The following is a 16,770-nucleotide window of genomic DNA, read 5'->3' on the forward strand; positions in this document are numbered from 1 at the left end:
TCTTCAAGTAGGGCAGGATGACTGGAGTGGGCTCTGGAATTGGGTATTTCTCTTCTCTCACATGGAAGGCTCGAGCCAGCTAGGTAAGTACTTTCCTCTCCCAAGATCAGTTAGTCTTTGATAAGACCCTAGAAGATTAGCTCTGGTTAAATAGTTTCTCCCAAGAACAGAGCTTGTTAAGAGCAGAATGTATTTCAGGTGTATTTCAAAACGACTCCTTTTCCTCTTCTGCTGGAATCACAGGGGGATTTTTGTTTGAAACTCACTGTGAGGACCTGCTAGAGATTCTGAAGGCAAAGCTCACAGAAATGTGGAGTGGCTCCCAATTACTGGGTCCCTCTGGAGTTTTTATCTCTTAGTCTTAACCACATGAAGCCTCCAGCAATTTGTCAACTACAGCTCAAGTTCCCTACTCCAGCCCTGGTTCCCAAAAGGTTTCTGCTCCAGTAAGTTGTGATTCTTCGTATTTGCCTGTCAGTCTGTCTAATTCTGGGGGCAGCAGTTTGTCCTGTGACGTCCCTTCTCTTACAGATTTAAAAAGAGTTGATTCTCAAGTTTGTTCAGTTTTTTACTTGTTGTTAGGACAGAGAGGTGACTTTTAGCCTCATATGCTGGACCAGAAACCAGAAGTCTTATCAGAGTCTATCTTTGTTTTTATTGTTAAATAACAGATTACCACAAATTTAGCTACTTAAAATAATACTGATTTATTATATCACAGTTCTGCCAGTGTGAAAACCAGGCACAACTTGGCCAAGTTCTCAGCTCAGGTTCTCACAAGGCTGAAATTATGGTGTCAGCTGGGCTTGATTTGGAGACTTGGCTGATGAAGAATCTGCTCTGAGGCTCGCTCAGGTTGTTGACATAATTCAATTCCTTGTGGTTGTAGAATTGAGGTCTCTTGTCTTCTTGGTAGATGTTAATCCCAAGTCACTCGATTTTTCAGAAGCCATTCCCCTGTGTCCCCCTCCATCTTCAAAACCAGCAGCAGAGAACCTTCCTGGTATTGAGTCCCTTTCCTGCTTTCAATCTTTTCTTCAGGGTGAGCGTACATGATTCAGTCAAACTCAGCAGGTAACCCCCTTTCTTAGCTCTGCCATACAACATGATGCGATCAAAGGAGTGATTCTCACACCATAGTCACTATGATATGTGACTAATCCTCACTCAAGTCTTGAGGATTATGCTGGGTGTGTGCACCAGGGCAGGAATGTTAGAGGCCACCATAGAATTTTGCCCACTACAGACTAAGTCCTTGAGGGCAGAGATTGTATAGAAAATGCTTCAGAACTTAGCGCAGAGCCTGCCCATAGAGTTGTTGTTGAGTCGCTAAGTCGGGTCCGACTCTCTTCGACCTCATGGACTGCAACACACCAGGCTTCTGTTTCCTTCCCTATCTCCCGGAGTTTGCTCAAACTCCGTGTCCATTGATTCCGTGAGAACTGAACAACTATTGTTGAGCTAAAGAAGTACATCACTGACCATTGTGTTTAAAATGGCCCGCCCTCAGTAACCTTTTACGTACTTTATCTTAGCACTTGTTACCACCTGGCATTATATGTGTATTTGTTTATTTATATATTATTTGTTTGTTTTCTGCCCTCCCATCACTCCAGTGAAAGCCCTTCTGAGGCATGGACTTTTTCTAGCTTATTCACTCACCATTGAGTCCTCAGTGTTTAAAATGGACAGTGCCTGGCTCCTTGTGGCACCTGTTAATAAAAATTTGGTAAACGAATGAATGGCTGAACAATTGCAAACCATCCACACGTTAATGAAGGTGCTACTTTCGGACTATAGAGTTATATGAGTAAATGTTCCAAATTTCAATCAAGGATACCTTGCATGTATTTGGAAGACACCAAAACATGGACATTTATGGAATGCATACTGTGTGCCCAGGAGGATGCCAAGTATCTTAACCAGTGCGGTCAATAGAGCAACCAGGAACGAAAAACTCAAGACCTAAATCAGACCACGTCCCTCTTCTGCTCAAAAGCTTCCGATGGCTCCCATCCCACTCTGGGAAAAAGCGAAAGTCATCCTAATGGCCTGCAAGGCCCCTTTCCCGTTGCCCTCTGCCTCATCTCCCAGTTTCCCTCTCTGTCTCCCCTCCGGTCCTCCTGGCTCCTGGATGTAGCTTATACCAGGCTCGCTCCCAGATCAAGGCCTTCTCGCCTTTCTGCCGGCGCTGCTTGTTCCCCAGATGCTTGCATGAGTGGTTCCCTCAGCTCTTTCAGTCTTCACTCAATTTCCACATTCTAAGTGGAGCCTTCCATGGCCACTGTATTTACAATCATAGGTATTGATGATCCCTCCGCACCTAGAACTCTCTCTCTCCCCTGTTCTAGTTTTCTCCTTAGTACCATGTACCACATATATTTCCTTCATTTGTTTTGTTTATCGTGCTGTCTTCTCCCACCGGAATGAAAGAAAAGCAGGGATTTTTGCCCATGTTGTTCATTGCTGTATCCCCAGCACCTAGTACAGTGCCTGGCACATAGTAGGTCCTTGATAAATATTTGTCATATCCTTGAGAGCTGACAAGGATACAACAGCAGCTCCAGTGAATTCTGATTCAATATTTACCTGGTTAATTTCAAACTCCCAGGTTCTCAGGCCCTCATCCCAAAGGAAAATACAGCCCCATCTCCCACCCTTTAAACAATTCATAAACCCCTCAGGAGGAGAGATTTTAATGTCTTCTAAGAAACCTGGTCGTCTTATTCTTTTCAATAGCAAAGTGCTTCTTAGCAACTCCGAGTAACATCTGAGTCACCTGTTGCCTTTGTAGTTGGCAGGAAGAAGTAGGTTAAAGTAACTGAGCCTTTTATCTGAGCTAATGAAAGCACTTTGAGTCATTGTTTGCAATGGCTCGACCCTCCTTAGGAGAACTGTTGAAGAAAAACATAAATGTGAGGTCTTGGGAATTCAAAGGGAAGATCAACAAAGGCTCAGGGGAAGGGGAGTGTAGAAAACCCTGTAGTTATTACGATGCCTGGGCATCATCCAGAGGATTTAGGCTTGGACGGTGGAGCTGTGTTTGAATCCAGTATTGGCAGTCTGTGATTGGCTCTCCTCCTCTGCCAGCCCCTGTTTTCATTTCATTCACTTTTTAATGATGCCACCTCACATTTCACACAATTGCAGCTCTTGAACCTCACTCCCAGCATGACTTTATTCTAGTAAGCTAACCACACACAGCAGTTTCTAATGGATTCTAAATGGTGCCTGGACAACGCCTGTAATTTGGGGGTTTGAAGGAAGTGAAAGAACCATAACGGTCCTCTCTCCTTCTGAGTCTCTCTCTGCGGTAGATTTGTCCAATAGAAACTCAGTGCATGCTTGCAAGCCTTAGATACCTGGAAGAACAGACACATCCCTTGGTGTTTTCTCAAGAACTAACCCCCGCAGAGCCTGCTCTGGTTAGCCTGACTATTGATATCTTCCTCAGACATAAGCAGGACTTCCCTAATAGCTCAGTTGGTAAAGAATCTGCCTGCAATGTAGGAGACCCAGGAATCCCTGGGTTGGGAAGGTCCCCTGGAGAAGGGAATGGCAACCACTCCAGTATTCTTGCCTAGAGAATTCCATGGACAGAGGACCTGGCGGGCTACAGTCCATGGGGTCACAAAGAGTCAGACACAGCTGTGTGACTAACTTTCCTTTCTTTTCCTTTCAGACAGAAGGATGAACCAAGATCTCATTTAACTAGTTGATACCATAAGAGATGAGGTCATTTGGACTGGTCAGGACGTGTGTTGTTTTTGAGTCCTAAGATGGATGTTGCGTTGTCTATATCAATAATTGTATTTTATATAAATATAAGCACCTGCTTATATGTGCAGAACAGAAAAAAATGTGGAGAAAGAGAACAGTTCAGAGGTTGCCTGGAATAAAGAGGTGAGAGCAAGGATTGACTGTAGTACACACAGGGAACTTTTTGGGGGTGATGGAAGTATTCTAAAACTAGATCTTGATGAGTCTTGCACAATAGTATAAGTTTACTAAAACTCATCAAACAGTACATTCAAAAATTCCGAATTTTTAAAATTCAATTTACACTAGCATCAAAAAGAATAAAATGCTTAGTAATAAATTTAACCCAGAAGATGTAAGACTTGTGCTCTGAAAACTACAAAACATTGCTCAAAGAAGGGAAAGAATACCTAAATAAATGGAGAGACATGCTGTGTTCATAGACCGGAGGACTTATATTGTTAAGATGTCAATACTTCCCAAATCGACAGAGTCCATGCAACCCCGATCAAAATGTCAATGGCCTTTTTTGCAAATGTCCTCAAATTCACATGGAAGTTAGAAGGATCTCAAATAGCCAAAACAATATTGAAAAAGAAGATATGTAAGTGACTAATGAGCATGTGAAAATATGTTCAACTTCACCAGGTGTTAAGGAAATGCAAATCAAAACCACAATGAGATATTGTTTCACACTCACTAGGATGGAAATGGTACCACCACCCCAATAACAACAGAAAATAACAAGGATTGGCAAGGATGTGGAGAAACTGGGACCCTTGTACCTTGCTGATGAGAATATAAAATGGAATAACTTCTATGGAAAACAGTTTGGTGGTTTCTCAAAAGCAAAACATAAAATTACCTTCAGTTCAGTTCAGTTCAGTCGCTCAGTTGTGTCTGACTCTTTGCGACCCCATGAATCGCAGCACGCCAGGCCTCCCTGTCCATCACCAACTCCCGGAGTTCACTCAGACTCACGTCCATCGAGTCAGTGATGCCATCCAGCCATCTCATCCTCTGTCGTCTCCTTCTCCTCCTGCCCCCAATCCCTCCCGGCATCAGAGTCTTTTCCAGTGAGTCAACTCTTTACATGAGGTGGCCAAAGTACTGGAGTTTCAGCTTTAACATCATTCCTTCTAAAGAACACCCAGGGCTGATCTCCTTTAGAATGGACTGGTTGGATCTCCTTGCAGTCCAAGGGACTCTCAAGAGTCTCCTCCAACACCACAGTTCAAAAGCATCAATTCTTCAGTACTCAGCTTTCTTCACAGTCCAACTCTCACATCCATACATGACCACTGGAAAAACCATAGCCTTGACTAGAAGGACCTTTGTTGGCAAAGTAATGTCTCTGCTTTTCAATATGCTATCTAGGTTGGTCATAATTTTTCTTCCAAGGAGTAAGTGTCTTTTAATTTCATGGCTGCAGTCACCATCTGCAGTGATTTTGGAGCCCAAAAAGATAAAGTCTGACACTGTTTCCACTGGTTCCCCATCTATTTCCCATAAGACCAAACAATTCCACTCCTAGGAATATACCCAAAAGAACTGAAAGAAGAGAGTCAGGTGGACACTTGTATGGCAGTGTTCACCGCAGCATCATTCAAAATAGTCAAAAGATGTAAGCAAACCAAATACCTATCAACACATGAATGAAGAAACAAAACATGGCATATACATACAATAGAATATTATTCAGCCTTATGCTGAAGTCCTGACCCACGATCCAGCATGTACTATAAATGGGTGAACCTTGAAAACATGTTCCCAAGTGAAATAAGCCAGACACAAAAGGACAAATATTGTAGGATTCCATTTATATGTTTAGATGAGGCAGATTCACAGGAGCAGAAAATAGAATGGTGGCTGCCTGGAAAATGGGAGAGTATTGTTTAATGATTACAGAGTTTCTGCTTGGGGTGATGAAAAGTTTTTGGAATAGATGGCAGTTGTAATTACACAACACTGTCAGTGTACTTAATGCTTCTGTACACTTAAAATGGTTAAAATGGCAAGTTTTATGTTGTATGTATGTTACCACAATAAAAAATAAATAGAAGTAACTAGGTCACTCTGGAGAAGTTAATTTAAAAATTCTGATTTCAAAAAATAATAATAATGTGTACTGTGCGCAACGACTCCATCTGTTTCTTATCACCCCTGAGTAAACCCATCCTGTGTCATATAGAATTTGAGATACAGGAGCACTCATTCACTGGTAACTAACCCTTTAAAATGGGATGATAGAAAAATCAGTTATGAGGAGGATAGCTCTAATCTATAAAATTGGATTAAGATATACTGGGTAACATTCATGGAGAGCAATCTTCCAAGCAATAAAACATTTTCCTGAGTAAGAGAAGAAACTGCTCTCTGTTGAAACAGTTGCTAGTCTGGTATGCTGCCGATGACGGAGTGTGGAAGACGCTAGAATTTTCCATGTACATGAATGACAAAAATGATAAATAAAGGGCACCAATTAAAACATCTTCCCTACTTGTTAAAGCAAAATACGCCCTAAAACACTGCCAACGATTTTCAGATGTCAGCCAGCAAATGACACCATCATCAAAACTTTGCTAGAATTTATTTTTCACTCACGTTCTTGCCAACCCAAGCTTTGTAAACTTTGCCTCTGTCATATAGGCTGATGAGGACTGTTCCCATGCTGGCGATGGAATTTAGTGCAAGGCTTAGAGGGATGCTGGCTTCCACAGTGGCTCAGATGGTAAGGAACCCGCTTGCAATGCAGGAGACCCAGGTTCAATCCCTGGGTCAGGAAGATCCCCTGCAGAAGGAAATGGCAACCCACTCTAGTATTCTTGCCTGGAGAATCCCATGGACAGAGGAGCCTAGTGGGCTACAGTCCATTGAGTTGGACTTGGCTACACAACTAACACTTTAAGTTTTCTTTAAGGGGGTTGGTCTGAAGCTTCCTTGTATCAGCCACATGTGAAGTACTACTGACCCACGGGATCATCCACACTGGTTAGAGGGGCCACTGATGGGAAAAATCTTATTTTTTTTCTTGTCACATACTGCTTTCCATGTTACCATATCCCTCTTATTTTTTTTTAATTGAAGTATAGTTGATTACAATGTTGTGTTAATTTCTGCTCTACAGCAAAGTGACTCAGTTATATACATATATGAGGCTTCCCTGGTAGCTCAGCTGGTAAAGAATCTGCCTGCAATGCAAGAGACCTGGGTTCAATCCCTGGGTTGTGAAGATCCCCTGGAGGAGGGTATGGCAATCCACTCCAGTATTCTTGGCTGGAGAATCCCCACGGGCAGAGGAGCCTGGCGGGCTATAGTCCATGGAATTGAAAAGAGTTGGACACAACTGAGTGGATAAGCACAGCATGTACATATATACGTTCTTTTCTATGTCCTTTTCTATTATTGTTTATCCCAGGCCATTAAATATAGGACCTTGTTGTTATCTACTCTATCTATGATGGTTTGTATCTGCTAGTCCATTCTAAAGGAGATCGGTCCTGGGTGTTCTTTGGAAGGAATGATGCTAAAGCTGAAACTTCAGTACTTTGGCTACCTGATGCGAAGAGTTGACTCATTGGAAAAGACGCTGATGCTGGGAGGGATTGGGGGCAGGAGGAGAAGGGGACGACAGAGGATGAGATGGCTGGATGGCATCACCGACTCGATGGACGTGAGTCTGAGTGAACTCCGGGAGTTGGTGATGGACAGGGAGGCCTGGTGTGCTGCGGTTCATGGGGTCACAAAGAGTCAGACACAACTGAGCGACTGAACTGAACTGAACTGAACCCTAAACTCCCAGTCCATCCCTCCGCCCTGGCAACCACGTATCTGTTCTCAGTCTGTTTCTGCTTCATAGGTAGGTCCATTTACGTCATGTTTTAGATTTCACATATAAATGACATCATGTGGTATTTGTATTTCTCTTTGTTACTTACTTCTCTTAGTATGATAACCTCTAGATCCCTCCGTGTTGCTGCAAATGTTATGATTTCTTTATTACAGCTGAGTAGAGTATTTCATTGTACATATGCACCTTATCTTCTTTATCCATTCATCTGTTGATGGATATTTAGGTTCTTTCCATGTCTTGACTATTGTGAATAGTGCTGCGTGTATCTTTTTGAATTATAGTTTGGTCTGGGTACATGCACAGGAGTAGGATTACTTCTTCATTGCTTGCACTGCAGCCGGATTCTTTACCACTGCAGGGGATCTGGGTTCAAAACCTGGTCAGGGAAGTAGATCCCACGTGCCGCAACTAAGATTTCATAGGCTGCAACTAACAAGCCTGCTTGCTGCAACTGAGAGCTGGTGCAGCCAAATGAATACATATGATACATAAGTAAATATTTTAAGAAAAAGTGGTGAAGCAGACATCAGAGTTCTCCCTAAAGAGCACCCTGGGCCACACTGAGGACCAGGTTGGCTCCTATAACTTTAACAGTGGCACCTCCTCTCCTTCAGTCAGGCTGGGGTTGGCCTTGCCCCCTGTGACCGCTTTGTCAAGGTCATTTCTTGGTATGGCGATGACTTTGCCTACAGCAACAGTGTGGTTGGGCTTAGAGCCCACGTGGCCTTTGAGGAGTAAGAGCCCCTTGGGCCACCAGCCTCAGAGCCTCTGAGAAGACGAGAGAGGCCCTTGGCTGCTGGGGAGACCTTGGCCCACCCCGGTTCCCCAACATACTGAGCATCTCCCATCCTCAACACGGTTTCCATCCCAGACCCCTGAAGATGAGGAGGGACTAAGGAGCTCTACCTTGTCATGTGCCATCCATGGAGTATCCTGTACCCCGCCCCCAAATTAGAGAGGCAATGTTAAGTATTAAAGCAAATATGCTGAAATGGTAATAGTAGCATCAAGAGGGCAGGTGTATGGAGGTTAACTGCACAGTCTTTCCATTTGCCCATACTTTTGAAACTTTTCCACAATTACATGTTGGGAGGGGGCTTACTACAAGGTTGAGACTCATAATAGAATACAGGTAGCAAGTTATCAGGAATCGTGTTACCATGGTGTTGAAGCAACCTGACGATAGCATGAGAATTAATTACACATACAGACTAATAAGTCTGTTCACACAGCACCATCATCTAAAGACTTAATTGAGTGCTTATCCAACATGACCTTTGCTTTTAATCTCGATGGGAAATGATTAAAGGGTGTGCCAGCAGAAAAACAGCAATCAGTTGCTACCGTGTACAGGTTAAGTCCTGTGTAATGAAGACAAAGAAGAGCTTGTATTGCAATTCCCTGCCCCACTCCCCAAGCCCAGGATACTGGTTGCAGGAAAAAGATTTGGGTTATAAACAATTAAAAAGTATTTAGTAACCTTGTACTTCAAATGCTTTCTGTGGTCACTCGGTCATTCTTATTTTATTTAGTTTTGGTTGTACTGGGTCTTTTGTTGTGCTCAGGCTTTTTCTAGTTGGGGCAAGGAGGGCTGTTCTCTAGCTGTGGCGTGCCGGTTTCTCATTGCAGTAGCTTCTATTGTGGAGCACGGGCTCCAGGCTGCATGGGCTCAGTAGTTGCAGTGTGCAGGCTTAACTGCTCGGAGGCATATGAGATCTTCCCAGACCAGAAATCCAACCCATGTTCCCTGCATTGGCAGGCAGATTCCTATCCACGGTACCACAGGGAAATCCCATCCAATCATTTAATTCATTGGACAACTATTTATTGGAAGCTCATGATATGTTGGCACTGTTCAAGGTGCTGAGGATTTTTTAGAAAGCAGTAACTAAAAGAGTTAAATAATACTAGCCCTTATGGTGCTGACATTGCAGTGAAGAGAAAAAGACCAAAGAAATAAATACAGTAGATGTCACCTGGTAGTAAGTGTGATGGGAGAGAGGAACGTAAATAAAAATAAAGATGGGAGGGAGTTAGGGGGTGCTGGGTTGGAGATGGACTGGGTTGCAGTTCCCAGGATGGATAGAAAGGGCATTTCCAGAAGGGAGCTTCTGATCAAAGACCCGAAGTCGGTAAGGTAGTGAGCCAGGTGGGAACCTCGGAGAGGAACATTCCAGGAAGAGAATAAAGACCTTTGTAAAGGCACTAAAGGGAGAACGTGCCCAGTGAGTCAGGGAATAAGAAGGAAACCACTCTGGGCTGGAGTAACTGAGGGGGTTGTGAAGGGAGGTGAGGGCAGAGAAGTGGGATGCAGGCTGGGAAAACGATGCCAGTCCTTTGAAGCCCTCATAAAAGTGACTGTGGCCACTGGAGGATTCTCGACAGAAGAGTGACATGATTTGCCCGACATTAAACATTTGTTGACTACCGATGCTGTTCTAAAGAGTTTGGACCTTCCAGGCATGGAAAACCATAAGCGTAGGGCTTGGTTATTAGTTAAGGTTAATCTGGACAGTGAGGTTTCATTTAGATTTTTCCTTTCTTTGGAAATACATTTTTTAATTATGTTAAAAACACATTAACATAAATTTTTACCATCATCACCATTTTTAAGTATGCAGCTCAGTAGAGTTAAGCCTGTCCAGACTGTTGATCAAAATATCTCCACAACATTTTGATTTTGCAAAACTAAAACTCAGTGCCCATTAAACAACACCTTTCCATTACTTCCTCCTTCCAGTTGTGCCAACCACCATTCTGCTTTCTCTGTCTGTGAATATGACTGCTCTAGGTACTGCATGTAAGTGGAATCATAGAGTATTTGTCTTTTTGTGACTGGCATATTTCATTTAACACACTATTTCTCAAGGTTCATCCATGTTGTGACATGTGACAGGATTCCCTTCCTTCTCAAGGCTGAATTATATTCCATTGTATAGCTCTAGCATATATTTTTGGAGAAGGCAATGGCACCCCACTCCAGTACTCTTGCCTGGAAAATCCCATGGGCAGAGGAGCCTGGTGGGCTGCAGTCCATGGGGTTGCAAAGAGTCGGACATGACTGAACAACTTCACTTTCACTTTTCACTTTCCTGCATTGGAGAAGGAAATGGCAGCCCACTCCAGTGTTCTTGCCTGGAGAATCCCAGGGGCAGGGGAGTCTGGTGGGCTGCCTCCTATGGGGTCGCACAGAGTCAGACACGACTGAAGCGACTTAGCAGCAGCAGCATATATTTTGTTTATTTATTCATCCATCGATGGATACCTGGACATTGCTTCTATCTCTTGGCTATTATCAATAATGCCACTATGAACATAGGTGTGCAATCATTACTTTGAGTTCCTGTTTTCAATTCTTTGGATATAGGCCCAGAAGTGGAATTGCTGGATCATATGATAATTCTGTTTTAAAATACTTGAGGAACCACCATACTGTTTCCAAAGGGCTGGCATCATTTTACATTCCTGCCAGCAGCACACAGTGGTCCTAGTCTCTCCACATCCTCGCCAACACTCGCTATTTTTCTAGTTTTTTGATAGTAGCCATTCTAATAGATCTGAGACTTCTCTCTTTCTTTTTTTTGTAAATACCACAAATACACGGATTCTTTATTTTTTTAAAGATACATATTTTTTAACGTGGACTTTTTTTTTAAGTCTTTATTGAATTTGTTACAATATTGCCTCTATTTTATGTCTTGGTTTTTTTGGCCACAAGGCACGTGGAATCTTGGCTGCCTGGCCAGGGTTCCAACCCACACCCCCTGCTTTGGAAGGCAAAGTCTTAACCACTGGACCACCAGGGAAGTCCCCTTTTCTTTGTTTTTAATTGAAGCAGTCACTGTTCTCCAGTTCTCATTTTCTCTCTTAAACCAAGCAAATTTCCACTAACCCCTCTATTTCTATTTTTCTGGAACAGGTTGTCTGGATATGGAGGCCAGGCTGGAAAAATCTGGACTGGCTGCAGTCCTTCCTTCCCCCGCCCTCCCCATTTCGTATCAGAGGAGCTGTGCATAAACTTTGCTAGGTTCTGGGGACAAAAGGTCATGTTTAGCACTGTGTGTTAGGCAGATTTCACCACAAAACACTTCAGAAATCTAGGAGAGAGGAGTTTGATTTGTATTAATAGTTCTCTTAAAGCGAAAGTGGCGTGCTCTGGGCATGATGATAGCCACCCGACTGGAATGTGTTTTGGCCGCTGTCATGATCCATACTTAGACCGCATCCCATGTTTATCGTCTGACCGTTAAGACGTGTGTCTCCAGCTGATTAGATAAGGAATTCTGAGCACGGGTGGAGGAGGAAGATGATAACATTAAAGACTTTTCTCTGGCAGTCCTGCTCAGTGAAGCCGGTCTTCACGCTCTGAATTTCCCTCAAGGAGAGCCACTTAGTAACCATGTCCTTGGCAAGTGTTGACACTTGTTTGAAAGTTTTCTGCTTTGAATAAAAAGTCTTTGATTTTTTTTTTCCCCTTCTGCCCTTAAAATAAAAAATGCTGTAGTTAAGTGCCCTGGGCCAAATTCTGCTCTTAGTTACTATTTCTATGGCAATTGTATTGTACACACAAGCAAACCCTGAAGTTGATTCCATTGCAGAGTTTTAATAACAGTTTACATCTTTGTATCATTTTATGTTGTAGAAAAGGATTACATGTACATTGGCTCATCTGATACACACACACACACAACTATGCAATAGGTAAGGTAGAAATATTTAGTTCTATTTGATAGGCAAAGTAACCGAGACTCAGAGAGGTTAAGTGGCTGGTCTGAGGTCACACAGGCAGAGATGGGGCTCAAACCCAGACATTTCAACTCTTAAATCTGTGCTATGGAGGGTTTTGTTTTTGATGATTATGGAATTATCAGTTTACATAGATAATTATATTATTCCCACATCATGTATGGTGCATCCAAAAGATGTAAAAAGTGAGGAAGAGAACATAATTGAATGAAAGTAACCAAATTTTTCACCACGCAGCTGGCTCGGGGGGTTAAGAATCTGCCGGGCCATGCTAAGAGACACAAAGGACATAGGTTTGATCCCTGGGTCAGGAAGATCCCCTGGAGGAGGAAATGGCAACCCGCCCCAGTATTCTTGTCTGGGAAATCCCACGGACAGAAGAGCCTGACAGGCTACAGTCCATGGGGTTGCTAAGAATCAGACACAACTGAGCATACTTGCATGCAACCAAATTTGTGAAATGCAGGATACAAGTAAGAACTTTGTGGGAACCGTTTGAAAAGATTCTGATAGACTGCAAGCTACTAAAGGACAATGACTGAGGCTTATTTATTTTTGCATTTTGTATAATCCCCAGCACAGCATATCTTGCACGTAGTGAGCACTGAATGTATGAAAGAATGAATGAGAACAATTACCTTAAGTCCTAGAGGAAGCTCGCCAAGGATTCAAAGTGGTTGGGAGAACTTCATGGAAGTTTAATGAAAAAAAAAAATTTAATAAAAAGTTTAATGAAAATTTCATGAAGCCCTTCAGGAAATAAGACCCAACTAGCTAACCGGAGATTCTGCTTCCGTGCACCCAGAGAACAGGAAGAGGGGAGGAAATAGATGAAGAGCTGGCATTGATTTACTGTGACTTTTATTCCGTCTACCTAAGGATCGTATTGGAAAAGGCAATGGCACCCTACTCCAGTACTCTTGCCTGGAAAATCCCATGGACTGAGGAGCCTGGTGGGCTGCAGTCCATGGAGTTGCTGCGAGTTGGACACGACTGAGTGACTTCACTTTCACTTTTCACTTTCATGCATTGGAGAAGGAAATGGCAACCCACTCCAGTGTTCTTGCCTGGAGAATCCCAGGGATGGCGGAGCCTGGTGGGCTGCTGTCTATGGGGTCGCACAGAGTCGGACACAACTGAAGCGACTAAGCAGCAGCAGCAGCAGCAAGGATCATACGGGTGATAACAGATGCAAAACTGAGCGAACAACTTGTGCTGAGAATTTCCATTTTTTTCTAGCCTGTCATTATTGCTTTGACCTATATAGTAATGTTAATGATCCACCAGCTGACCTGAGGGTCTGGGGTCAATTGGGGCAGCACCTGACCCACAGCAGGTGCTCAGTAAATGTTACTGAAAGAACAAATGAAGGTCAAGCATTAACCAGACAAAAGCAGCCTGCAGGGATGCCCTGGTGAAGGATGAGCCTCAACACTCTCTCCCCTAATAGCCACTAAAGAGTGGACTCCCCAGATTGGAAGAACAGCACCCCTCTGTCACTCTCTCCTTCAGACTTAGGAAGGGAAAAGCCCATAATCACCAGGTAAGCCCTTTGGCAAGAGCTCCTTAAGAGGTTGTATGTATGCTGGTCACATCGCCAGTGACATCCACTGATGCTCTGAGGTCCACTTTTCATATCTAGAGGGGATGATGATGGTTTATTTTAAAAGATACAGGAAGTTTCTAAATGGATTCGTAATTTAAAGGTTTGGGTGTGCTCGGCTGCTCAGTCGTGTCTGACTCTTGGCAGCCCCATGGACTGTAACCCACCAGGCTCCTCTGTATATGGGATTTTCCAGACACGAATGCTGGAGTGGGTTGCCATTTCCTACCCCAAAGGATCTTCCCAACCCAGGGATAGAACCCTGTCCCTTGTGTCTCCTGCACTGGCAGGTGGATTCTTTACCACTGAGCCATCTGGGAATCTTTAAATGTTTAAAGGGAAAATTTAAATGTTTAAAGGGAAGCTATCAAAATTATTAGGTGCAATAAAGAATAGACACACTTCAGCAAATTGAAGAATTCTTTTGTATATTATCGCACCTAAAGTTACTGGTTTCCTAAATGTGTTTTTCATATTTCCAATTTTGTTTAAAGTCAGGTAGCCTATATTTTGTAAATGTCAATTAGGTCCAGTTGATTGACAGAACAGTTCAGTTCAGCGATGTCCTTTCTGATTTTCTGCCTGCCAGGTCTATTAACTACTGATGGAAGAGTGTTGATGCCTCCAGCTATAATAGTGGCTTCATCTCTTTCTCCTGGCAGTTTTTGCCTCCTGTATTTTGATTCTCTGTTGTCAGACACATATACATTAAGGACTGTTATGCTTTCTTAAAGAAGTGACCCCTTTATCATTATATAATACTTCTTTTTATCCATGATAATTTTCCTTATTCTATAGTCTGAAATTCACATGCTGCCCTAGCTTTCTTTTAATGAGTGTTGGCATGGATTTATCTTTCTCCAGCTCTTTACTTTTCACCTGTCTCTGTTTTTATACTTAAAGTGTGTTTCTTGGATCTTGTTTTTAAATTCTGACAGTCTATATCTTTTAATTGGTGTTATTTAGACTATTCACATGTAAGGTGATTATTGATATATTTGGATCAATATCTACCATGTTTATCACCATTTTTTTGTTTGTTGCACTTGTTATTTTTTGAAAATTTTATCCTGTTTTTTTGCCTTTTAATTGAGCATTTTAAGTGAATCCATTTCCTCTCCTTTCAGAGTATCAATTGTACATCTTTCAGAAAAATTGTTTTTGGTGTATGCTCTAGAATTTGCAGTACATATTTGCAATTAACTTAAGTCTGTTGCTGCTGCTGCTGCTAAGTCGCTTCAGTTGTGTCCGACTCTGTGCGACCCCATAGACGGCAGCCCACCAGGCTCCCCTGTCCCTGAGATTCTCCAGGCAAGAACACTGGAGTGGGTTGCCATTTCCTTCCCCAATGCATGAAAGTGAAAAGTGAAAGTCAAGTTGCTCAGTCGTGTCCGAAGTCTAGTTTCAAATAATGCTGTACAAATTCATGGAAAATGCAGACAGCTTTTCATAGAGCGTTTCTGATTTCTTCCTCCCATCCCTTATAACATTGCTGTCATGGATTTCACTGACCTATATGCTATAATCATCTAATACATTGTTATTACTATTACTTTGCTCAGCTGTCTAGTAGATAAATTAAGAATAAGAAAAATAGGGACTTCCCTGGAGGTCTAGGGGTTAAGACTCCAAGCTCCCACTACAGGGGACACGGGTTCAACCCCGGTCAGGAAACAAAGATCCTACATGCCATGTGGAACAGCCAAAAATAATAAATAAAATAAAAATAAACACAACCCTGTAAAAAAGAATAGGAAAATAAAAGATCTTATTCTATTTTCATTTATTCCTCTCCAACATTCTTCATTTCTTCATGTAGATCTGAGTTTCTGGCCTATATCATTTTCATTGTCTCTGAAGAACTACTTTTAATGTCTCTCATAGGCAAGTCTACTGTGATGAATTTTTTGTCTGAATAAGTTGTTTGTCTCTGTCACTTTTGAAGGATAATTCCACTGGCTATGGAACTGTAGGCTGGTGGGTTTTTTCCTTTAAATGCTTTACATATTTTGCTCCACTCTTGCCTTGCTTGCATGGTTTCTAATGAAGTCAGATAAAATTCCTATCTTTGCTCCTTTATAAGTAAGACTATTTTTTTTTCCCATGCTGGCTTCATTGTTTTCTTATTGTAAGAACAGGAGGGATGACTTCCAAGCATTTTACATGTTGTCACTGAAACTGGACCTCTAGACTTAGAAAGATGCCTACTCTCTATTCACCCTTCCTTCTGGTAGACAGCTGAGAACACTAAAGCAGAAAGTTAGCAAGGAAGGGAGGCAAAATGATGACATTCAAGCCACATCATTCTTAGTTCCTGACCCTTGATGCTATAAATTGTGTGCTTATCAGATACACTCCTCCTTCCTCTTGACTGGGTTATGATAGAAGAAAATACTACCAGGAGAAGAGATTTGAACAAGCTTTTCTACTCTGCCAAGGGTTTCATTTAAGCATGCACAAATAGGTCACATAAATCAAGGGCTTCAAAGTCTAGAGGAGGGAGTTGTAGTTGCCTTGTTGAAAGAAAGCCATTCATGGAATATATGTGAGTGAAGACAAGGGAGGGGGAGTCACTTGGCTAGATCTCAAGATCGGACTAAATCCACTTCAGATGACGAGGTTCCATTGTTTTCAGGCAGAAAAAGTGAAACTCAACAATTGACATGATGACCAAGTTAGCTTTGAGCCCAAGACATGGGGTTTGAAGGGAAAAAAAATGGTAGAAGGATCTGGAGGGTTTATGTTTGGAATCCTCACACTTTTCTGACCTAGGCTGCCTTTCTCTAGTTCTTATGGCACAATCCTCTCT

At 42.5% G+C, this 16,770-nt stretch overlaps 1 long non-coding RNA gene across 1 annotated transcript in view; it reads right to left on the reverse strand.

Moving 5' to 3' along the window:
* Positions 1–16,770, reverse strand: part of LOC104975702 (uncharacterized) — a 34,884-nt gene that overhangs the window by 993 nt on the left and 17,121 nt on the right. The window lies entirely within an intron of this gene.

Source organism: Bos taurus, chromosome 23, assembly GCF_002263795.3.
Source record: "Bos taurus isolate L1 Dominette 01449 registration number 42190680 breed Hereford chromosome 23, ARS-UCD2.0, whole genome shotgun sequence".
NCBI classification, from domain to species: domain Eukaryota; kingdom Metazoa; phylum Chordata; class Mammalia; order Artiodactyla; family Bovidae; genus Bos; species Bos taurus.